The 22,723-nt window shown below is 38.4% G+C and overlaps 1 protein-coding gene across 6 annotated transcripts in view; it reads right to left on the bottom strand.

The window, feature by feature from the left end:
• Positions 1-22,723, bottom strand: part of Pals1 (protein associated with LIN7 1, MAGUK family member) — an 82,519-nt gene that overhangs the window by 54,104 nt on the left and 5,692 nt on the right. For 2 of the 6 annotated variants that reach the window (XM_038336858.2, XM_038336855.2), the window contains exon 2: positions 6,215-6,345. The exons of the other annotated variants lie outside the window; for them this stretch is intronic. The gene's annotated coding sequence lies outside the window, so the exon portion shown is untranslated. The remainder of the gene's footprint in view (positions 1-6,214; positions 6,346-22,723) is intronic. 6 annotated transcript variants of the gene reach the window in all.

Below are 22,723 nucleotides of genomic sequence, written 5' to 3' on the forward strand. Positions count from 1 at the left end.
TTATAACAAATGGATGTTACTGACAAATTCTACTTTTTTATATTTATTTATTTATTATGTATACAATATTCTGTCTGTGTGTATGTCTGCGGGCCAGAAGAGGGCGCTAGACCTTACTACAGATGGTTGTGAGCCACCATGTGGTTGCTGGGGATTGAACTCAGGACCTTTGGAAGAGCAGGCAATGCTCTTAACCGCTGAGCCATCTCTCCAGCCCCAACAAATTCTACTTTTAAAGTATCACTCACATTCTTTTTCTGCCAGTACCAGCCTGATAATAAACTAAAAAAATAAATTTAAAGAGTTAATTTCTAGTGTCTTTATCAAAAACTTCATAGCAAACAAGACTTGCTATATGATACAGCCATTACAGGCTACGAGAACCTCCCCCGATTGGTGCTATTCCCACAAAGTACTTCTTAGCATCAGGCTAGCTGAGCCTGGTATCCTGGTTGGCAGTCAAGATTTTTCATGAATAGGCTGGTGCTTAGGGACCAGAAATGTTCTGTGATGAAGGGTTCTCTGCTCTAAGACAAGGAATTTACTACAGATCTTCAAGAGCACTTGAGGAGTCCCTTCCTACAACATCATTGTCACCATGACTGCCAAGACGTTAAAAGAATGTCATTAAATGGCCTCTCACCTGCAAACTTCCCAGTACTGACCTCATTTGTCCAATACCCTCAATTTTTGAGTAGTGCCTCCTGCCCCTCCCCCCATTTTTATTTGGAGGGACTTTATTCCGTATCTTATTGCTGCCCAAACCAAATGGACTGAAGGCCAGGGCTGGTTAGATAGCTTCCTCTACCCACCCCACTTCTGTGTGTTTACTAAAATAAAAACAAACAAGGGAACGAAAAACTAAAAAGTAGTTTTAGCACACTGTTAATTGTTGGCTAAGACACTGTAACATACTTGTAACTTAAACATTCACATCTTACATTTAAATTGCTAAAACTTTTATTATTATTTGTGCGTGGGGGGGTACATATCATACCCAGCAGAGGTCAGAAAACAACTCTGTGGAGTTGGCTCTTTCCTTTCACCTTACAGGGGTTGCAGAAAAGTATTAAGATTGTCAGTTTGTGCAGCAAGTGACGACTTCTGAGCGACCTTGCTAGTCCATAGTGCTTTCGTTTGCGCACTGCAAGTGCAGGTCTTCGTCTTAGGCCTGAAATGTAGGCAAATCAGACCCCCTCCTTCCCAAATGTACAGTCACAGAATAGTTAAATCCAAGTAGGTAACATTCTGTGGATTCACAGTGCTGTTGGTACCTGTCATACACACTACATACTTCTTCAAAAAGTCTCATAATCAACACCTACTCTGCAGCCCTTAAAATATGGTCAGAGAAAATTAGCATGCTCCCTCAACAGACTACTTCATGTTTTATTTGTTAATGTATCACAATTTTATTTCACCACCTAATTGCACTAACATTTACTGCTCAAGGTCCCTAAAGCTGAGTTAATGAAGGTGCAGAGGCAGTCCTTTGGAGAAATGTTATGAATGTGATCCCCTACTATCCACGAAAAACCAAACCATGCTACCAACATTCCAGGTTCCACGTGATCTTACATTAAAAAAAAAATTACTCTTTCCGATCATTCTCCAATTTCAGCATGCTTTGCCAAGGTGAACCACTTGTCTTAACCAAACTTTTCAATAATAAAATATTAAATCAGAGCTCTAAAAATGCATAAAAATGTAGCACACCAGCTTGTTTGATAAACTAGCTATCCTCCTGTGGTAAAATTTAAGTAGCTGTAATATTCCTAAATACAACTAGTTATATCATTTTAAGTCCATGACATTTGCCACACATCCCAGCATGGCTTTTCTGAGCTCCCTAATTCAACCTCAGTATTGCTTTTTGTGGATCATTTCTCACGGTGATGCCAGATTAACTTTCCTGAAAGAATCCCTATTACCATGACAGTGCCCCTTTAGAAGTTTTGTTGCCTCTTTCCCTTTTAAAGCTACTGTTTACTGAGGGTTAACTATGCAACAGTCACTCACTGGGCTTAGTACGTGGCATGCATGATCTAATTTAAGCAGCAGGCTCCTTATTGAATGATGTGCCTTACTTTAGCAAGGTACAAAATTTGTCTGTGCCTAAAGTCTGTTGATTCCAGGGCACTTTACCAATTATCCTGCAGGACACCTTTGAAATTCCTCAGCCTGACACTTTTATTACCTCTTTTGACTATTCTTTCCCCACTTTATTTCTCCCTCCCTAGATCCGAAATAAACTAATATTTCATACCATGTAAACCTTATAACTTCCCACTTCCACATCACCAACATATTGTTTCTTACACCCACACAAACAATTGCTGTTTAATTTTTCAATCTGTTGTTTTCCTCTCCATTGAGCGTCTTACGAAATCTTCCCTAGACTAACCTGGTTCTCTTCCAACTCTTCCCCTCTGAAGCACCATGCATTTTCTACCTTGAAATCAGAACACTTATTGTCACATTAAACCAAGCAGATTTCAAGCTCTGTCATGGAGTTAATGTCTAATTTGTATCTGATAAGCTCATACGGTGTGTGATACAATAGTCCTCTCAGGCACATTATAGAGCTCCGGGCTGTTTTCCAGTCTCTGAACAAGAGTAAACCGTAGTGAAAACCAGATTAAGGAAAACTTTGAGACTTTCATGCTGTGTTATAACTGTTTTATCTTACTATTATTGTTAATTTTTTACTGTCCCTAAATTATGAACTTAACTTTACTATAAGCATGTTTACATATAAGAAAAACACCTTAGTATTTACAGAGCTTGGTACTACATTCAACTTCTTCAGGCATCACTAGTACATGTTCCATAAGAATAAGAATATATACACTGTGCTACGTATCAATAATTAATCTTCTGAATGAGTTATCTTTGGCTTGACAGAACTACTTTTATTTGAGAGGGAGGACCTTACTATGAAGGTCCTCATTCATAATTTGACAAACAGAAGTAAATCAACATGGCCTGCCAGCAAATGGGCATTTAAGGCAGGACTACCGTTTATCAAAGTCATGCCTATGGGGTTAAGTTATGACCATTCTTCTTCCACTGAATACATAGTTTCCTTTGGAGTAATGAGGAGTGATGCTCAGTATAGGAGTTAAACTAATAAGGAAAAATGGTTATTTTTTTAGTATGTCTCCCAAGGACACTGTTTCTAAGACTAGAACTATATATTCTGGTAGAATGAAGATAGAAATGCCAGGTCATAGAGCCTTAAGCAATAGAGCCTTAAGGTCTAACAATATTAACAAAATACAAATATTTCCAAAGTGATAGGAATTAGAATAACATCTAACAGACTGTTAAGTATTCTTAAGAGTAACTCTATTCCCCACACCCCTTTTTAAAAGGCAGGCCATTATTTTTACTTGCATTCACACTGAACTAAAGTAAAAACTATAGCAAACAGAAACAGTTTATGCATAGAATTAAAGTATAGCTAAGGGTATAGCCAATAGTAGCATGCATGACTACCATACACAGGCCTCAGTTCCCAGCAAAGAGTGTATATACTTTATATAAACATAGAACACAAATAGGATGCCATTTATGATAATGATAAAAGTTAAAAGCAATCAAACCAATTTTTTAATAAAGGGAAAAACAAAACAATATGAACTTTGTTCTTGTTGTTGTTCCAGACAGGCTCTCTGTAACTCTGGTTGTCCTAGAACTTGCAATATAGACCTGAGGTCCACCTGCCTCTGCTTCCTGGGTGCTGAGATTAAAGGTGTGCATTACCACACCTGGCCATGAACTATTTGTTATCAAGGAGTTGATATCAAGGCAGCTGTCTGAAACCACACAAATTTATGCATCCATGCCTACTCTTATACTTATCCTTGTCAAATTCTTATCAGTACTGCTCAATGGACGATTTAATGATCAAGTATATCCTCCTTTTTATATTAGTAATTATGAGCTATATAAAATAATAGTTTCATTATGGCATTTTCATAAATGTACACAATGTACTTCTACCACCTCCATTATAATCAAGTCTTTAAAAAAAGGTTTACACTTATGAATCTTTTGCCTGTATTATGCATATGTACTGAGTGTGTACCTAGTGCTCATGGGGTCTGAAGAGAGCATCAGATACCCTGGAACTGGAGTTACATATGTTTATGAGCCACTGTGTGGTTGCTAAGGCTTGAACCTGGGTCCTCTTCAGCCCCTATGATCAAGTTTTAAAGTACTTTTTAAAAATACTACTTACCTTGTCATTAGTATGTCCTACCTGCAGGCCACCCAGACGGCTGGAGGGTAAAGCACTTACTGTCAAGCCTGACCTAACTGGAGTTTCATACCCAGAACACACATGGTGGAAGGAAGAGAAGTCTACAAGTTTTTCCTCTGACATGCATTCAGTAGCATGTATGCAGATAAATACATACAAGAATTATACTAATATAAGCTAAAAAAATTTTAATCTGTCCTACTTGCTCACCTATTCACATGTGCAAGTACTTTATTTTCCCAACTGGAATGCAAATAATCTACAGCAATTCCTGCCTGCCGGTGTTGACTCTTCTAGATCCATGTATGCTCCATATTAGAAACTCAATACTTGCTTGCATTAAATTTGAATGACTATTTAAATGTTAGGCTATTTAAATGTTAGATACGGGAGAGTGATGGTTGATGTCAACTGTCAACTAGGTAGGATTCAGAATCACCTGAAAGATTGGTCTCTGGGCTTGCACCCTGGGGAATATCTTGATCAGGTTTAACCGAGGGGAGCCTTCAGCCACTGCAGGAGGCATCATTCCCTGGGCTTGGGTTCCTTGATTACATAAATGGAGGAAGCTTAGCTGAGCACCATTCAGTTGCTTTCTGCTTCTCGACTGTTGATATAATGTAACCAGCTGCCTCAAGGTCCTACTGCTGTTAACTTTCCTACAATAAGAACTAGAAGCTCAACTGTGAGCCAAAAAATAAGACTTTCGTTTAAGTTGCTCTAAGTATTCCATCACAGAAAACTAGAAAGTAAGATAGGAGAGAAGAGGAAACCATATTCTACCACAAAACATTTAATAGCCCAAAGAGAAATATCTTCCAAAATTCTTTAATGACCATCATAAGAAATGATACTAGTGTGTGGTGACAGCCAGCATTTAATACAATTATATTACATACAAGAGTTTTGATCTGCAACTTTGTGTTATATGTACAATCATGACCATAATTACATATGTGTATATATATACATATCACTACACTCCAGAAAACTTTAAAAAGCAAAAAACAATTCAGTGTCTCATCTTACCTACCTCTACTTGAGATCTGCCTCCTTTTACTCCTTCAAAACTGTTTCACTGTAAATTAATCTTTTATATTTCTAGCAACATGCACAGAAATAGGCTTATACACATATCACATGTATACATACATGCCATTTTTATATTACCTGACCACCACCTATAGATGAGAATCAGCTCTCTACTATTAGTCATTCTTTCCATAAGTCAATTTCCCTTTTCAGTGAAATCATTAATATACCCCTACTTTTTCTGACAATAGCTTTTTTAATATTTTAAATTCATTCTATTCTTTGTGTGTATATGGGTGTTTTTCCTTGCATGTGTGTATGTATACCATGTGCATACATGGCCTATAGAGGCCAACAAAGTTTATCAAATCCCCACTGGCTCGAGGATAGAGAGTTTGTGAACCACTACATAGGTGCTGGCATCCAAATCCCGGTCTTCTGGAAGAGCGGACAGTACTCCTAACCCATTGAGCCAACTCTCCTGTCCCAGAAGTAGCATTTTTAAAGGTTACTCTCATGGCTATTTCTGGGGATTTTTTTCCTACTCAGATCCAACTTATCACTCAGTCTCTTCCATTTGCTCCAGGTTCTAGAAGGCTGGCTTCATTAGCTTATGTTTTTGTGCCTTCCAATCCTCCACAGCATTGCCAATAAGAATTCCCCACTAGAAACAAGCAAGGCACGGTTGGGCTCTTGATTTCCCCGCTTCCTCCTGTGGCCATACACGGGCTGCACTCCGTTCAGGCCACAGTTCTCAAGGCTGCACTACTGCTACACTGTAGGAAAGTCCTGGTAACGAGCTCCTCTGTTCCTTCAGAGCTGCGGTCAACAGGCTTTCAGCTGTTGCTGTGCTTCTTTGTGAACTTTCATGAAGTGTTCTCCTATTCCTGGCTTCATTTTACAGCCCACTGCTTGTACCTTAACAGAAATGTCTTCTGTGCGTGTACAGCGCTCAGAGCCATCACCCACTCTTCATCCTCACCCTGGGGAATTTTCCTTACATCTTTCCCTCTTTATGCTCCTCTTTCTGAGTGTTCACCAAAAGCTTCCTGAGAAAGGATAAAAGGGGATATATTTTTGAGACCTTGATTGACTTGGTACTAAAGTAGATCACATCCCAGAGATATTCTTCTGTTTCTTTGCCTCCAATATGACTTTACAAACCCCTTCCAAGAACTCTCCCTGACATATTCTAAACAAGAACTCTCTCTAAGTATCATAGCTTGGATGGAAAGGTATCCTGGCAGTCACAGAAAAAGAGATACCAAGTCACACCTCAAAACAAACCTAAATTTATTGGGAGAGAAAAAAACCAGGAGGGTGGCTGCCTCTGCTCAGGTGAGAAACAGAAAGGAACTGAACAGAAGGCAGGATTTATACAAAAGTTTCTTGGGGATGGCGGAGGAACCTTTCAGGGGTGAAGTCTTTCCAGGGTGGGGAAGGTGGGATTCAGGTTCAGAGCTTGGGCAGGGTCCAGCGGCGAGGGCGGGGACAGTGTTCTGTGAGTGGAGCCTGGCCACTCACGTGCCTCCAGGGATTTACAAGTTTAGAAGGGAGTATCTGCCCATGGCAGCTCGAGTTGGCTTGAATAGTCAAAAGATAAACCAGTGAACTACATTTTTAGCTGAGTGACTTCTGACTTCTTGTTGCTCACTCCATGGAAACACTCACAGTGAGAACAAGCCTTCCTGCCCAACTACGTAAGTGAGAAGGCGCTGTGAGTAGAGAGGAAGCACTGGCGACGGGAGAAGGCAGTGGAGAGGGGACAACAAGACGACAGCAGGAAGTATCGAGTGCGTGCCTGAAAATGTCAGTAGAACCCACTACTTTGTCTGCAAACTTAAAAAATAACATTAGGAGGGACTAGAAGGGTGGTTTTGCAGTTACAATTACTTTTTGTGGCTGGGCGGTGGTGGCGCACGCCTTTACTCCCATCACTCGGGAGGCAGAAGTAGGCAGATCTTTGTAAGTTCAAGGCCAGCCTGGTATACACAGTGAGTTCTAGGACAAACTCCAAAACTACACAGAGAAACCCTGTCTCGAAAAAAAACCAAAAAAAAAAAAAAAAAAAAAAAACCAAAAAAAAAAAAAAAACCAAAAAACAAAAGCAAAGCCGGGCGGTGGTGGCGCACGCCTTTAATCCCAGCACTCGGGAGGCAGAGGCAGGCGGATCTCTGTGAGTTCGAGGCCAGCCTGGTCTACAAGAGCTAGTTCCAGGACAGGCTCTAAAAAAAGCTGCAGAGAAACCCTGTCTCGAAAAACCAAAAAAAAAAAAAAAAACAAAAGCAAACAACAAAAAAAGAAAAAAGGAAAGAGTGCTCTGGTCTTGCGTGGGATCCAAGTTTTGGTTAGCAGTGCCCACATCAGGAAATAACCTGTAACAACAGTTCTAAGGAATACAGTGCCCTCTTCTGGCCTCCATGGGCACCAGCATACACATGGCATATATCATACAAACAATATACACATAAAGAAAAGATCTTTTAAAAATTAATTTTTTAAAAAAGTGATATAAATAAAAAACGTTTTTACTTTCCTATAGTTTCTGTATGTTGGTATAACTGCCAATAATGTTCAGTGTTGGAATTAGATATCAAAATAGACTTTATGTATTGCTGATGCTACCTTAATATTTTTTGAAGGGAATAAATTCTACTAAAATGTAAAATAACTGATTTATTAATTCATTTAGAAATCATCTAGATATTGTATCCTCTATAAGGATAGTCAGTGTGAACATTCCAACTGTAAGAGATAATAATTCACCAATAGAAATTTGAAGGACTAAAATAATAAAAAATAATCTGCTAATAGAAATTTTGAAATGACTAAATTACAGAAAATATCTGTACAATGGGTTATCACTAAACTTTAAGTTATATTGTTTATAAGTTAAGTTGTTATATTTGCCACAGGTAAATACTAAACTCTTGAAATGTGACAGAATAACTGAAGAACAAATTTTAATTAACTTAAACTTAATAACTGATATAATAAAATGTTTAAATATTCAAGAACATTTCAGATGTTATTCTAACCTTGGAGGTTTGCATAAATTTAAATAATTCAGTGAACCACAATCATGTCTCACTTAACGAGGGAGATAGGGTCTAGTGAAAGACTCTAAATGCATTTGTAAGCCCCCTCAACCCTACGACATGTTTCTAAAACCTTACACTCACTCTCTCTTGGAAAAAGACAGTTGCCCACACACACACATGCAGGACTGCTCATCCTCCTATGTCCTTGTGAATAACCACATGCAGGACTACTCATCCTCCTGTGTCCTTGTGAATAATCTTCAAACATAACTCCATTCTGGGAATTGAGGCAAATACAACCCACAGATGTTGACTCAGTTCCTGATGTATTGATTTAGTCACTAGAACAAGGTCAGGAAGACCACAGAGATGCTCCCTTATCTCACCCGATCACGCAGCTATTCTCCTGCTCTGGAATAAACTAATCACTGCTAATAACCCTTTGAATAAGCCAATCCAATAAGTTGGAAAACAACCTTCAGGTCCCCCCCCCCCCATATCCCGAACCTGAAGGGCCCTGTCATGACAGAATAAAAATCCTCTTGCTTTTGCATCAATTGTGCCTGTGTGAGTGGTGTCTGGAGCGACTCCTCCCTGATGTTTGGACTTCTAGTCCAACAATAGGAAGTAAATCATTAGGCAAATTATTGCAATGTAAACATCCAGAGAAAGACCAATAAGACCTCAGTTCAAGCCAAATTCAATGTGGACATCTGATTCAATCAAAGTACAGGGTAAGGATACAATGCCTAAGGCTGATGCTGCTATTAAAAGACTCACACTGTTTTACTGTAAATGTGTTTTTGCAAATAAAGGAACTTTAGACTAAAATATTAAAGTACAGTATAGTTTAGCAAATACATAAACCAGTAGTACAGTGGTATTTTATTTGTGTTTTAGTAAATAAAGTTTGCCTGAAGACCAGAACGTGAAACAGCCACATTAGTCAGCCATACAAGTCAGGCAGTGGTGGCACACACCTCTAATCCCAGCAGCCACACTACTTGCCATAGAGGCCAGGCGTTGGGGGTACAAGCCTTTAATCCCAGCATTAGAGAAGAATAAAAGGTGGGATGAGACAGGAACTCTCTCTTTCAGTCTGAAGATTTCGCAGAGGTAAGAGCTCTTCTTAGTGGCTTGGCTGCGTTGTTTTTCTGATCTTCAGGTGAACCCCCAATATCTGTCTCTGGGTTTTCTGCTCCGTGCTACACAGCAGCGGCCATTCACTCACATGTGGGGCCCACATGCTGCATGCTTTATATGGCTGGCACTTGTAGCAGGGTTTGTTTATGCCCGCATCACCACAAACACGTAGGAAATCGTTTGCAGTGTTGTTAGCCTATCACCAGAGACGACATTAATTTTTCCAGCTCCATTATAAGCTTACAGGACCACTATATAAACTGGTTCCTCTACTAACCAAATATTGTTATATAGTTCATGAGTGCTATTAATGAAAAATTATTAATCTAATTGAGAGTTGTATCTAAGTATAAAATACAAACTGGATTTCAAAAAACTGTTATTGTTAAAAGCTTTAAACTATCATTTTTACATTTAATACATATGGAGGGTTATAATTTTGATATACTATGTAAGACACTGTTAACTTTCTTTCTGCCTCCCTCCCTGGCTGGACTACTCCTAGGCTACACCTCCTGTTTAATTTGGGTATTTGAGCTTGAAGCTCTGTATGAGGTGACAAGGGGAAGCTGTGTGAAAAAAGCGAGTTTCAAAACAGCATTCGTGTGCCATGCACTTTTGTGAATACACAGAAACAGTTTATGAAGTTATTAACAAAACTGGGAGAACACACACAACTTTTTAAAAAGATTTATTTTTATGTGAATGAATGTTTTACCTGAATATATGTGTGTGTGTGTGTGTGTGTGTGTGTGTGTGTGTGTGTGTGTGTGTGCCTGGTGCCCCAAAGGACATTGAATCCCTTGGAATGAGTTACAGCCAGTTTTTAAGTCATTGGGTCCTATGAACTGAATCTCTGTTGCCTTTATAATTTCAAAACTAGTATTATTAAAAAACAAGCATAGAGGATTTACCTTTCGAGGGCCACAACACTTTAAAACGTATCAGACTCGGGATGTGGAATACTGATAGAGCAATTTCTTCCTACGTGTGATCACGGCTTTGGGTTTGAGTCCCCGAACTGGAAAAAAAGTCAGGTTGGTAACTTCTGACTGCTTTTTGCTGTCACATTAATAACAAGGGGCAGAGATAGCTCAACAGGTACAAGCACTTGCCATACAAGCCTGATCACCTGAATCTGATCCTGAATTTGATCCCTGAAGGGTGGTGCAAGGAGAGAAAAATAACACTAAGTTGTCCTTTGACCTCCACATATGTCACAGTACACACACACACACACACACACACACACACACACACACACACACACCATATATACATATACAATAATAATGAATTTTTAATATAATACAATGACAAATATTCAGATAATTCTAGTTACTAAACTCACCTGGCTACTGCTTTGCTCTCAATGTATCATTATAGAATCTCTCCACTCCCTCCAATCAATCATTTTCTTTAACATATTCTTTTTATTTATTTATTATGTATACAATATTCTGTCTGTGTGTATGTCTGCAGGCCAGAAGAAGGCACAAGACCTCATTACAGATGGTTGTGAGCCACCATGTGGTTGCCGGGAATTGAACTCAGGACCTTTGGAAGAGCAGGCAGTGCTCTTAACCGCTGAGCCATCTCTCCAGCCCTCTTTAACATATTCTTACATAAAGTTTTAGGTCTCTAAAACTGCATTACATGGTATTTCAACTTCTAACACAGTGATTCACAGCTTCCTAGGGGCAAAACATTCCAAAGGTCAACAAATTAGTAGATGATTACCTCTATCTAGATGGCTGGCTGCTACACAAATTAAAAATAATGGGGAAGAGGATATTGCTCTGTCAAATGAAGAAATACCAAATAACCATTTTAGAGTTCCCAAGACAGGAATATAAACCAAAATGAAAGGTAATAAAGGCACAGCCAGACTAATCTGTAAGGTTAGACTAAAGAAGTAGTAATAGCATTTCAAGACTGTAAGTGAGGACATCACCAGAACAGAAAAAGAATCTTGACAAGTGGCCGGGTGGTGGTGGCACACGCCTTTAATCCCAGTACTAGGGAGACAGAGGCAGGAGGATCTCTGTGAGTTTGAGGCCAGCCTGGTCAACAGAGGAAGTTTCAGGACAGGCTCCAAAGCTACAGAGAAACTTTGTCTTGAAAAACCAAACCAAAAAAAAAAAAAAAAAAAAAAAAATCTTAACAAGGAAGATGGAGAATACATGTCACCAAGCTAGAATACAATGAATTTTGGTGCCACAGTACTGCCAAGGGTACAAATAATGCTCTGAATCTACGCAGTCTTAAAGGAGAGAGCATGGGTCTGGTCTAAGTAACATTTTTTACAGGTAATACAGAAGATTACACTGTTGATCCTATAGTTAAAGGGGTTAGCTACACTTTTATTCAAGAATGCTAAGTGCTCAGTTGGTACAAAAAATGCGTAGTCACTGACAAGAAAGATGGCTGAGGGAGAATCCTTGTCCTCTGGGTATAGCTGTTCTGAGTCAGTCTTAGGTGGCCAGCCAGAGAGCCTGGGACTCAGCGTGCAGCTTACTCATTAACTCGTGGCAGTCTTCTAAAAACCTAAAATCTACCACAGAAATCAAACAAGCACAAAAACTCAACACCAAAGTTGACCGTTAATGCTGGACCCGAACTACAGAAAAAAAAAAAAAAAAAAAAAAACAAAAACGTCCTAAGAGAATTTGGATAAAAGGAAAAGAATACAAAGCTCAACGATTCACTGCACAAAGGTTAAAAAAGTATTAATACAAACATATTAATACTGGTTAAAATTAAACAAAAGCTTTTTCCAAACACCAATTCATTTAAAAATGTATGGAATGAGCAACCCTGACTCTCAGCATTTAGGCGCAGAAGCAGGCTGATCTCTGTGAGTTTCAAGATAGCCTGGTCTACATAGTGACTTCTATAAGCCAACCAAGGCGATATAGTTTAAAAGTTTATCCCACAAAATTAATAAAGAAGAAATAAATAACAGAAGGGGCGGGAATGGGGGAAGAGAGCCATAAGTACAGCTTATTGCTAAAGAGTTTTGCCTAGCATGTGCAATCCCCTAGCACGGGGGAACAAGTATGGAATTAATATAATCAAAAGGAAAACTCAGAATGATGTCTGTGAGTCAAACAGAAAAGCTGTATAGAATTTGAATTCATGGCATGAGTGCGCTGTTTAACGTGGAGCAACCAAACTGTTTTCCCTACCATTTTCACTATCACTGCAGAGATAACAGGCCTGGCCTTGTACAATTACAGTGATCTCATCATTGATTTGGACTATGACAACCAATTCAAATAACTCCCGTAAGTTACTAAAGCAAGTTATACTAACTATCTAATCTATTTACAATATGTCTAAATATAATGGCAGACAGGAAGCTAAGTCAGGGGAAGCACAGGTGTGAGGTTAGCACGCACAGGTAAACAGTTGAGGCTACAGAAGAAGATTGTTTTCAAACAAAATAAATCAAACAAATAAAAATCATTCAATATTTTAAAAATGTATCTAAATATAGCTTATCTCAACCACCCTTCAGTATTACAAATTTAGTTTGCATTCTATCTTCCTCTTATTTTCTCTAACATTTATGGAGTGCCTAATATATATATCAAATACTATACGTATTGTCTTTTTCTGTTTTTAAATATTTCATTTGCATTGGTGTTCTGCCTACATGTATGTCTGTATGAGGGCATCAAATCCTCTGCTACTGAAGTTGGACAGTTGTGTACTGCCATGCGAGTCCTGGGAACTGAACCCAGGTCCTTTGGAAGAGCAGGCAGTGCTCTTAACCACTGAGCCATCTCTACAGCCCCACCTATTATGGATCAACCACCATCTCAGTTAACTTAAACCCACTGAATTAGGCAGTAATAGTCCCACTATACAAATACGGAGGCATGGCAACATTAACAGATACCTTGCTCAGAGTCACAGATAGACTCATCTACAGAACTTTAAATCAGTACAAGCAGGGTAAGTGCATCATGCACCGTGACTCCTCTCAGAAAGGACCTGTAGAGCTAATCACCAGTATAAGTTTATACTGCTGTAGACAAAATTAATTCTAAAAGTGAAAGATTCTTTTCTACTTCAAATTTCTGGCCAACCTAAAATAAATGTAATTGCTGCTAGGGATATAACACAGTCTATTGATAGTCTATTGATCAACAGAACCCATGTAAAAAGCAGGAACTGGCAATGAGCACTTGCAATTTCTATGCTGGAGGGGTGGAGACAGGCAGGTCCATGGGTTTGGTGAGCCCCAGGCCAGGGAAAGACATTGTCTCAAACAGTCAAGATAGACAACTCCTAAGGAATAATACCTGAAGTCTCTCTCTGTTTCTCTATACAGATATACCCACGAAGTTAAGAAAAATGAACCAATTGCTTTAAATTTCAAATTCTTAGTTTACCAGGGTAACTAGGATTGAAAAGACTTTAATATTAACTTCACAATCAAAATTAACATTTAAGCCTATGGTAAAAGCGGGATTAAGCACATAGTGTGTTTCATTCTGAACTGTTTTTCACAATATACTTCTTTAAGATTTTGTGTATGAATGTTTTTCCTGCATGCATGTATGTGGATCACACGTATGCTTGGTGCCCATGGAGGTTAGTCAGGAGGCTTAGGCTCCCTGGAAGTGTGAGCCACCACATGGGTCCTGCAAACTGAACCCAGGTCCTTTGCAAGAGCAAGTGCTCTTCACTACTGAGCTGTCTCTCTCCAGGCCCCACATCAAAGTAGGTCTTTTTCTCAGCCCTGGAGAAGATTCCTGAAGATTCTCCAATTCTTCAGATAGCAACTGAGAATTTTATCATTCCTATCTACCTCCATCTACCCAAAGTATGCTGCAGATCTCAAGCCTGCCCCCACTTCAGATGCCAGCCTTAAGTCCTGGGCCTACTGTACTGACCATGAAGCTATTTATTAACCATGGGTTCTAATGATCCCCTCTCCGTTTTCAAGAATTTGTTAGAATGAATCAGGAACTCAAGAAGGCACTTTGCATACAATTCTGGTTTACATAAAAGAACACAACTCCAGCGTATCCAAGTGGGGGAGACATATGGGGCAAAGCATGGAGGTGAAGGTACGGGTGCTGTGTCTTCTTCAGGTGCACCACGCATTGCTGACACACATACCAAACCAGAATATGACTGATTTAATCATCGTCCACTGGTGACTCCATGTCATCTTAACTCCTCAGAGGTACAGACGAACTTCTAATCATGCCTTGATCTGGCAATCAGTCCCAACCAGAGGCTATTTAGGGGCCCAGGCAAGAAGGGCCTCTTTGCAACAAAAGACACTCTTATCACCAAGGAAATTCCAAGGGGTTGGAAAGCTTTGCTTCAGGACAGAGGACAAAGACCAAACACAACTCCCATTACATCACAGACACATTAAGCACTAGACAGTTAGATAAAGGGACATTGTTTCTACCCATGTTGAGCTTAATTAGTAATCTGCTCAAGATTCATTTAATTCAAGTATATTTTAAACCCTAAATAAAGTTGAAGATGGCTTTCTTCAAAACTATTTTAATCTTACCAAAAGTAAGCAGGGTTACACTACAGACAAAGAAAAACTAAGACTTAAGGTTAAAGGAATTCCCATCTTTGCTATCATTTACAATGACTTTGGATAAAATAATTTCCTCATTTGCAAAGAAAGAATACTGATAAAAACTTGGAAATGTAGTTGGTAATATTTAAGGAATAGAAACAAAGAGTATCACCTAATAAGAGTTAGGAAAAAGCAAAAGGCAATGTGATTAATCACTGTATATATTTATATTGCTTCATGACAATATAAATAAAGTAAAAAAAAACCAGATCATTGTTTTGGGGGGACCTAGAGAGAATGTTCAAGTAGTTATAAAAGTGCTGACTGATCTTTCAGAGAAAGAATTAAACCTAGGTTTAATTTCCTGCCCCCATAGGGTGGCTTACAACCATCTGTAACAATAGTTCCAGGGGATTCAATAACCTCCTCTAGCCTCCATGACACAGTACACAGATATACATACAAGCAAAACACCCATACACATAAAGAATTAAAATAATTGTTTCAAAAAAGTGATTATTTTATTAAGTCTCCAAAATCCTACTAACTTTCCTTTGGCTAACTGTTAAGCATCTATTAATTCCTATTAAGTGAATCATTTTCAAAAATATTTTGTTAGGCAATGGTGGTGTACACCCTTTAATCCCAGCACTTAGGAGGCAGAAGGCAGTGATCTGTGTGAGTTGAGGTCAGTCTGGTCTACAAAGGAGTTCCAGGACAGCCGGGATGTTATATAGAGAAACCTGTCTTGAGTAACAATTAACAACAAAGAAAATAAAAGCCCACAATTGGTTATAAGAAAGACTATATAAACAGTTATGAAATACTGTTCTAGCATAACATATTAAGAAAATCTGCTAGGGAGCTAGAGAGATAGATAGTTCAGCAGTTAAGAGCACTAGCTGCTCTTCCATGAGAACCTGGGTTCAACTCCCAGCAACCACATGGCAGCTCCACACTGTAACTCCAGTTTCCAAGGGATCTGGATCCTCACACAGACATATATGCAGGCAAAACACCAATGCACACAAAATAAAAATAATAAATCTTTAAAAAAAATCTGCTAATGGCAGGGGTATAGAGACAGTTCCTGAGGAATCAACAGTAAAACAAGGGAATTTTATTTTATTCACGTTCAGTGATAGTGGGTAATGACCCAGACAGGAATGCAAGGCAAGCATCACACACCACTGAGCCACATCCACAGCCATCTTCTTTTCCCAGACCTCTGAGGACTGAATCTTTACATAGTCAGGTCTGCATAATTCCTATCAAGATGTACACAAAAATAACTATAGAAGTCAACACACTTATTTCAAAATAAATAGACTAAATCAGTCATAACAAGTTTAGACAGAATAAGCTAGAAAACTCAGAATACCTATTCTAAGTAGCTCCATTACTCAGGACAATGGAAAGCAAGAGCTCAAAAATAGATGCTCAGATTATACAATGGTTTCTAGAAAAGAGACAAGGCGAATAAATTGGAGAAGAAAAAAAATCTTTTCAACAAATAGATATAGAATCTCATACTTTACAGCAATATTTCACCCAAAAATGAATCATGAGCCTAAATATAAAATCACAACTCTTATGTAAAGGAGATATGAGAATGTTTTTTATGACCTTGGGCTAGGAAAATCATAAACAGTATATTAAAAATTCCTCCAAATGGCAGGGTGGGCTGGAGAAGTGTTTCAGAGGTTAGAACTCTTCCTGCTCTTGCAGAAGACCCAATTTCGGTCTCAGCACCCATGCCAGCTCACGGTGCCTGTGGAGTCCAGCTCTAAAGGATCCCAACCCTCTCCTCTGCCCCATTCATTTACTGGCACTGCATTCACATGGGCACACACATCTACCACAAATGTGAATACATATTTTAAAATAACGACAAAAAAATTTAAATGCCCAAGACCAAACCGGTAAAAATGACCAGGCCTAATACATGGAGATCACTCTTGCGGCAACATGGCAGACAAAGAAAATCAACCCTGGAAGATGTCTGTATTTTCCCCACTGATTTTGCGGGGTGGGGGTGGGTTTTTCTGACTTAAGAGAGGTATGCTGGCAAAGCTCAGAGGACAAATCAAGAACACCCTTGTTTTTACAGGTACGGTAACAGCACTGTATAAAGACTTTCCAGGGCAAGACAGACTACATTAAGACACTGATCCCAAAAGATTATAATGGATCCACATTCATGCTGACGCTGGTGTAAAACAAACCTAATGCATATAAAAGTACAGTAGGGTACAATTATGTGAAACATGTATACTCGATAATGACAACAAATTATAGCACCGGACAGTTTTACTACTATCTATACTAGACTTTAAACCATTAACTTAGAGTCTATTCCTACTTAATAAAAAAGGCTTACTGTGAAGCAGACGCTGTTCTAATGGCAGCACAAACTCTATCAAGAGTCTCATCGAGGACCGACCTACGCCTAATTTTATGTAAGCACAGTTTGTCATGTTCACAGCATAAAGTTATCTAACGACACACCACATTTCTCAGAGCATATACCTGTCAGTAAGTGATGCACAAACCATAAGTTTTATTGGAACATAGTCATGGCTGTTTGGGTAACTACCTTTGTACTCTAATAGCAGACCTGCATACCTACAACACAGATAAAATGGCCCATGAAGCTTAAAATATTTACAGAAGCAATCTACCCGTTTAGAGTTCAAAGAACAGCCTAAGAGGCCTCAAAAGTCTTTACGTTAGAGTTTTTGAAAGAATTATTAACTGAAAAGAATGATAAACTTAAAAAGCACAAAAGGCAAATGCCTGAATTCATATGTCAAACATTTGAAACAGCTCAATTATTATGGTACAGAAATCTTAAACTCTATAATTAACTACCTTCTATAGTTTACAGATGAAAAGCTTGCAATTCAGAATATATTTAATGAGGATGTAAGTTTTTCATTTGTCCATGTCTCATGATGGTATTAAGATTAAAATCAAACAACCTGGAACTTTATTTCACTTTACTTTTTTAATGTATTCACTATCAAGCAATCAATCTACTCTAGCCAACCCACAAATGAACATGACTTCTCAGGCATTTTAATATACAAAAGTAAATGACTTTTGTTTGTTTCTTTAAAGTCCCTAAGTTTTCATGATAAATAAAAACTCCAAATTAAATTTCGTCTTTGTTCAAAGTAAAATTCACCAGCTGCACACACATACCTTGAGTCCCAGTGGTCATGAGGCTGAAGTACAACAGAGTTAGAGGCTAGCCTAGGCAATACTGTGAGATCCTGTCACCCATTTATATATAAATTATATATAACATATTATATATAATATATACCATGAATATTGTAACAAATTATATGACTGGAATGTTTTTACTATTTGTACTGTACTTCTAATCATTATTCTAGAGTCTACTCCTACTCAAGACATATATTCACTATACCTGTAAAATTCAGTCTTAAATGGACAGTTCTATACTTCTTATCAATAGACTGAATTAAGATTTCCAGACTAATACTTCTCAGGTTTTATTTCTCTGCATTGCAACTACACTAGTCTTCTTTTAGCTCTTCAAAGGAGCATTTGACCCCTATGCTTCTAACGTTCCCACTAGTAAACTGCTTCCTGAGTGTGAGGGTGTTTGTTTTTTGAAACAAGGTTCACTCTGTAGCTCAGGCTGTCCCAGAAATCACTATGTGGCACAGGCTGGCCTCAAAGGCAATTCTCCTGCCTCAACCTCCCAAGTGTTGGGATTACAGGCATGAGCCACAACATCTGAAATTTCAACAGAAGCTTTTCCTCAAACTATATAGGTCAAGTTCATTTACTCTATACTCACATAGGGCATAATTATAATTTTGTTCTGTCCCGTCTACTCTTTTGAATAGTTTACTGACCTGTGGTAATGACAGGGAAGTCAAGGCAAACACTGGCTATTTTCATCAACACCTTTTTATGTAGGTAAACTCTGCCATTTCTCAGTCTAAGATCTAAGTAGTGCTAATGAAGGAACCGAGAGACAACTCACACATGGGACTAGGTATGTACTGGTTCTGACTGTGATGCAGTCTGGGAGAGAGTGGCTCATTTCTACCCCATTTCTCAGATCATATCCCTGTCAGTAAGTGATGCATGAACCATGAAGTTTTACTTTAACAGCCATGTTCACTTGGGCAACCTCTGCACTCTAACATGAGAACTACAACAGAGGTTCCTCGGCACCTGCAGAAATTCTCAGGGGTGCACACTAAATTTATTTATCTACCTTAAATTCTTACTTGGAAAGCCTCATCCTTTATAGGGAACACAATTTCTTCCAAGGCATTTCTTAGATTCCAGATCTCCTAGATGTAAGTATGTAAGTTGTCAGACCTTTTTCTGTTTACTTTGCGATTTTTTCCTAAATTAGAACTTTTACTTTAAAATTCATATGCAGTTTACTATTTCATATGCTCTTTACTAACTTTTTCAACTACAGTGCAGTATCATATCTGCACACTCATAGTGCGATCATATCTGCATACTCATACTAAGATCCCTGTCTTCATAAAGACACTTGGCGTAGTCCTTTGAGGCTCACACCTATTCCCTATCTCTCCTGTAGCCCCTAAACCCATTCTGAATTCTGTCATTTCAGGTACATTAAGTAAGTGGAACCACATGGAAACTTCTTGAGATTTCCCCAGTTAGCAGTATCTGGAAATTCATCTAGGTTATACTACATACTGATCTGTTTCTTTTCACTGTTAAATATTATTTCATGGAATGAGTATACCAATTAATTTTTTCATTAAGAGATAGGGATTTTATTAGGAACTAAATCTCTATCAACATCTGTGTAAACACAGCAAACAAACAAAAACCAGGGAAACAAACAACAAAACCCCACAACTCGCTTTCTAAAGCCATTTTAACATGTCTACATAAATCCAGTATGAAGAATGTTTGATTACATACTGATACACATAAAATTTTCTTTGTTCATTTAGTAATTTTAAAGAAGAGTCCTTCAGTCTGCAAACTTCATTTTGTATCAAGACAGTAAGTCGGGAGTGAGGAGATGGCTTAGCTGATGAAGTACCAGCTGTGCAAGCACGAGGACGTACATTCATTCCATATGAAGAAACTAGCTGCTGTGGCTCTCGTTCTTGTAATCCCAGTACTCGGGCTCAGTGGCCAGTCAGCCTAGAATAATGTGCCCCAGGCCACTGAGAGATGAAGTCTCAACAAACGAGGTGGACAGGTACTGCAGAACACCAAAGGCTGATCTCACACACACATGCATACAAGCGTAAACACACATGTACACAGGAAGAAATCTTAACATGTAAACCAGCACCTACACGGTAATTTCAGGGGATCTAATGGTCTTTTCTGACCTTACCAGGTATGCACTTGGTGCACAGACATACACCCAAGCCAAACACACATACATATAAAATAAGATAAATAAATCTTAAAAAAATTAAAAAGTTGGTATGCAAAGCATGACACCCAATACTTATAATCCCAGCTACTTGGGAGACTGAGGCAGGATGATCATTTGAGCTCAGCATTTCAAGGTCAGTCTAGATATCAAAAGCAAAACATTATGTAAAAATGGGGGAGTTAGGGTATTGATACAATGATACATGCCTATAATTCTCAGTACTTAAGAAGCTGAGGCAGAATTTTTGAATTCAAGACCAGCCTGGGTTATATAATGAAACCACATCTCAAAAGATGCACAATAACAAACTATAAAGACAACTTCTACAAATTCATTGAATTTCTATATATTAATCATAAATTGGAAACTATTCTAATTATCATCTTGCCATCTACAATAGTACAAAAAGACTGAAATACTTAGGTAAAGACCTAATAATCTGTAGGCTTTATATGTTGAAAACTGTAAACTCTCATGAACAAAATCAAAGACCAAAATAAAGGAGAAATCCTGTATTATAAATTACTAGACATAGGCTGGGCGTACAGTTTAGTGGTAGAGTACTTGCCAAATGCTCAAGACCCCAGTTTCAATCATTAGTATCATAAAATTAAAAGTAAATAAGAAAATAACAAGGCAGTATCATTAAGATTCCAAGTTGATCTACAAATAAATCAATCCCAATCAAAATAACAACATGATATTTTTGTGGACTCAACAACATGATCCTATGAGTTACATAAGGTAAGGGAACTAAACCACAGCAAACTTGAAAAAGAAAATGTGTAGTAGTCACAGTACCTTTTGCTAAGACATGTTCGTTATATGCAATCAAGACAATGTATTATCAGTAAAAAAGACAAATAGATCAATAGAATGTATCAATATTGTATCGTTTTTGACAAAAATATGGGGCATTTCAATAAGAAGCCCTTTCAAATGTCATAAACAAGACAAAGAAATGGAATTACTTGCATCTTTCACTTTATATTAAAAATTAATGCAATGGCCGGGCGGTGGTGGCGCACGCCTTTAATCCCAGCACTCGGGAGGCAGAGGCAGGCGGATCTCTGTGAGTTCGAGGCCAGCCTGGTCTACAAGAGCTAGTTCCAGGACAGGCTCTAAAAAAGCTGCAGAGAAACCCTGTCTCGGAAAAAAACAAAACAAAACAAAAAAAAAAAACAAAAAACAAAAAACAAAAAAAAATTAATGCAATGGAACACAATCTAAGTGAGAAATAAAAAAAGCATTTAACTTGTGGGAAAAGTAAAGAAGACTCTCAGTGAGTTTGGGTAATGCAGACTTTTTCAGCTACAACAGCAAAGCTCAGATCCACAAAATAAACAATTGCGCATTTGGACTTTATCAAAGCTTACCATGTCAACACTTCAAAAAACAGTTATTGGGCTGGAGAGATGGCTCAGAGGTTAAGAGCATTGCCTGCTCTTCCAAAGGTCCTGAGTTCAATTCCCAGCAACCACATGGTGGCTCACAACCATCTGTAATGGGGTCTGGTGCCCTCTTCTGGCCTGCAGGCATATACACAGACAGAATATTGTATACATAATAAATAAATAAATTTTTTAAGAAAAAAAAACAGTTATTAAGATGAAAAGATTGGGCTGGAGAAATGGCTCAGTGGTTAAGAGCACTGGCTGTCTCTTCCAGAGGTCCTGAGTTCAACTCCCAGCAACCACATGGTGCCAACAACCATCTATAGTGGATCTGAAGCCGTCTTCTGGGATAAAGGCATGTATGCAGATAGAGTACTCATATACATAAATAATTTTTTTAAAAAAAAGATGAAAAGGTTAATAGGTTAGGAGAAAAATATTGGCAAATTACTATCTGACAAAAGAAAAGGACTATAAAGAATGATGAAAACTTGGGCTGGGGTGTAGCTCAGCAGTAAGGCACATGCCTAGCATAAGCAAGGCCTTCTATCTGAGCCTCTCAAACCTCAACCATAGGGGCTGGAGAGATAACTCAGCAGTTAAGAGGGCCTAGGTTCAATTCTTAGCACCCACATGGCAGTATATTGCTGCCTGTTGACTCCAGTTTCATGGGATTCAATACCTTCACACAAACTATATATGCAGGCAAAACACGAATGCACATGAAATAAAAATAAATAATTTTCTTTAAAAAACTCAACAATAAGTAAATATAAGTATGGCAAGGTTGTGCATGCAATGGCCCCAGCTACTAGAGAGGCTGAGACAGAAAGATCAAAACTTCAAGGACCATTTGAACAACAGAGTAAG

The sequence above is a fragment of the Arvicola amphibius genome, chromosome 7, assembly GCF_903992535.2.
Source record: "Arvicola amphibius chromosome 7, mArvAmp1.2, whole genome shotgun sequence".
In the NCBI taxonomy this organism is placed as follows: Eukaryota; Metazoa; Chordata; class Mammalia; order Rodentia; family Cricetidae; genus Arvicola; species Arvicola amphibius.